This window comes from Dipodomys spectabilis, unplaced genomic scaffold, assembly GCF_019054845.1.
Source record: "Dipodomys spectabilis isolate Male_0828 unplaced genomic scaffold, ASM1905484v1 ptg000159l, whole genome shotgun sequence".
Taxonomy (NCBI): domain Eukaryota; kingdom Metazoa; phylum Chordata; class Mammalia; order Rodentia; family Heteromyidae; genus Dipodomys; species Dipodomys spectabilis.
In genome coordinates, this window is record NW_024870836.1 from 247,700 (window position 1) to 251,423 (window position 3,724).

A 3,724-nucleotide genomic window follows, 5' to 3' on the forward strand; every position below is an offset into this window, starting at 1 on the left:
GTAATGAGTACATTTCTTATCAAGCATTGTTACCTCCTCCTTTCTATCCCTTTATCATCCCTTTCCATCTCCCCTTCCCGACCCTCTCGCCCATCTTGATCCAAAGTTGTAAATTTCATTTTCCTACATAGTATCTCATTGTTGCACTGAGTCCACCTGTATCCCTACTTAAACAACTTGGTTTTTCCCTTCCCCCTCCACAAATTATACCAACAACAAATACAGTGAAAGTATGTTAAGTATTTTTATATTGTAGTAGGAGCATCTATACAATGCTGAAAATTTGAATTACACCAAATATGCAACATGAGTAGGCACTGGTGGCTCAAGGATGTAATTTTAGCTAGTTAAGAGGCTAAGATCTGAAGATCTCAGTTCAAATCCAGCCTGCATAGGAAAGTTCATTAGATTCTTATTTCCAATTAACCACCAGGGCAAATGGAGTTCTAGTTCAGATTGTATGTCGAGCATTCCAGTTCAGATTTTATGTCGAGCACTGGCATAGAACACAAAAACACCAACCAGGCCCTGAGTTTAAGCCCTGGGATCAACAGAAACAAAAATATAAAATAAAACATGGAGTTAGATATTTTATAATGAAGCATAATTTAATATACTCTACATTGTTAGAAAGACTAGACTTCCTTATTAGCTTTATAACCTACCATAATAAGTGATGTTGTCAATTTATCAAACAGAAATGCTTATTCAGTTTTACAAGTTTGAAGGTTTCAGTGTATGTTCAGTTGGTTTTATTGCTTTGGCAGCCTGTGACAAGACAATGGCAAGGTGGGGAGTATGTCAAAGAGAAAAGTTTTTGACCTAGACTGATTAAAATATAAAATAAGAAAGTAGTTGAGAGTCTATGTTCCCATAGCTTTCACGCTGAAGAACTTAATCTCCAGAACTATTCAGATATTCTCCACAGTCTGGGAGGAAATAGAAAGTTATTTTTCATTAACACATAGATCTTTCTGGGTTATTCTAAATTCAATTGGCAACACCTTCACAAATGACAATAACTTGTTCAGGGGAAGAATCAAGTAGATATTTCTGTAAATTCTAATCAGAACTCAGTAGACTAAATATTTTATGGAATTCTTATTAAAATATTTTCTTGCAGACGGAGTGGGTCTTTACACTACAAATGTGTGTATCTGTGTGTTTGTATGTGTGTATGTGTGTGTTTGAATAAACTAATATAACAATGTAGCAGAGAGAAGTATTAGTGGGGCTGGGAAGTGGCTTAGTTGTGGAGCCCTTGAGTTGCATGCATGAGGCCCTTGGTTCAATTCCTCAGCACCACATAAGCAAAAAGAAAAAAGCCAGAAGTGGCGCTGTGACTCAAGTGGTAGAGCGCTGACCTTGAGCTGAATAGCTGAGTGACAACGCCCAGGCCAGAATTCAGGTCCCCCAATTGCCCCCCCCCAAAAAAATATTAGTATGGCCTTTCGTTTTTCTTCTTATACTATGAAAGTCTGTCACAATTCCCAATCAAATCCTATCCAAGATTCAAACATTAATGCTGTCCCAAAAGTTTTGCATGCATGAAAGGCTGGGAAGGTGGCTCATTGGTATAGCACTTACCTTACTTACCAAAAGTTTTGCATGCCAACCCAAGTACATCTACCTCATTTAAGATGGGCATGGTATATAAAATTTTAAATCCTCCAATTACGTTGTCACCAAGGAAACAACATATAATATTTCTTTAAAAATACCTAGATTGTAGAACACTTTACCCAGAAAATTGAAGGAATATATTTTATGGGATTTAATTTAAATATTTAGTCACTGAAATTGATGTTTTATATCCACAACTCAGAGCCCTATTAAACTACATAATTGAAAAATTCATCTATTACCATCTTCCATGAACACAGTCCTTCCTGAAAACAAACCAGATGTGGTAAACAAATTAACATGTATGCCATTGTCAAATGCAGCTGTTCTAAAGCATGGAACTGATAGAGCAATTAATGCCTGTAAACAGCTAGTTCTAAGGAGTAAGGACAGCGATTTTTCCACTATAAGTGGAAAAGTACACAGATGTTTCAGATTGTGTTTCATTGTTGGCATTTGTGAGATATATTTTGGAAAGCACAATGAATGAAAGCATGCTGTTTTGTAAAACTTTGCTGGCTGACACACCAGGGAAGGAAAACTTTTGAAATGTTTCAAATGAAAAGACAGACAATAGGGTGGGTGAGTTGTGGTATGCAGTTTAAATAGAGACTGAAGCAAACCAAAGAATGGGAAAAATTCTTTTTCCTTAAGAAATGCTTTCTGGGTATATTGTGCTATAAACTATAATGATGAAATGATCATTTCTTTGGAAAAGTAAGGAAAAAACACTCAGCCATTGAACTTCTTTTTAAAGTGAATCTTAAATGACAAGGATGAAGAAATTTAAATGGGTTCATGTTATCCAAGATTGTTTTAATTTTTGTTTAAAAGTTAAAACAAACTGACAGGCTATTAGTCCATGAAGATTTACAGAGTAAGTCTCTGGCATATATTTTATCTTGTTCCTCTTTTTTTGGGGGTAATATAAATATTTTATTTCAAAAAAGCAACTTGGTTTTAACCATTACCCACAAAATTTACGCAGTCATAGAATAAGAAATTTTTTTTTGATAAATTTAATACAATAGTAAGCTCATTTTATGCCAACTGAAAATATAAAAACCAATGACATCTTCACTGAACAACCACTCATAAAAATCATGAAATAATATAGCAAAACTCCATGACATTTTTTTTTTGTTGGTTGTGGGCCTTGATCTCTGGGCCTGGGCAATGTCCCTTAGCTCTTCAGCTCAAGGCTACCACTGTACCACTTGAGGCACAGTGCCATTTCTGGTTCATTGGAGATAAGAGTCTCACAGACTTTCTGCCTAGGCTGGATTTCAACCACTGTCCTCAGATCTCAGACTCCTGAGTAGCGAGGTTTCCAGGCATGAGTCACCAAAGTCCAGATCCAAGTCAATTTTTAAAAAGCAAGCTTATTGAAACTTCTAGCTTTTTCCAGTAAACAATCTTATTTTTTCAGAATTAACTTATAACTGAGTAATTTTTAGATGTAACCGTCAATTTTTTATAGAATCAAATATAATTCTATTACTCAGTATTTCACAAAAATCCACTGTAATTGACTTTCCCCAAAATCAATTATTACATACTACCTGACACACTATAATCATTACATTCCAAATAGTTTGGACCATTTCATATAAATTCTAGGTGCTATTTTACATTATAAATTCACATCTGTGGTTTTAAACTAAGGAGAAAAGATTTTAGAGGTAAAATCACATATGAATATGTAGTGTGGCTCAATTGAACCAAAAATTGTGAATTCATACAGACAAAATTATTTTCTTTCCACTAAATACGTTGAAGTAATACCATTGGAAATATTGAGGCAGGAAGTGGCAGAATTCAAATCTCATCAAACAATGTCTCTCTTATTCTGCTAACCCCTGCACTAAGAAGATGTCCCTTTTCCCAGTTGTCACAAAACTTGCAGTGTCTCTCTGAGAATTCTGTTTGGAAAAGTTCTAAATCACTGATTCTTTTTTTTGTATTTTCTGTTATATATAACAAAATATAGGCACAAAACAATTGAAATAAAATGCACACATATGTTGAAGTCATCACAGCTGGAAAAACAACCAACAAATTGGAACTTCCCCAGAACAAAAACATGTTGTGCCCAGTTTAT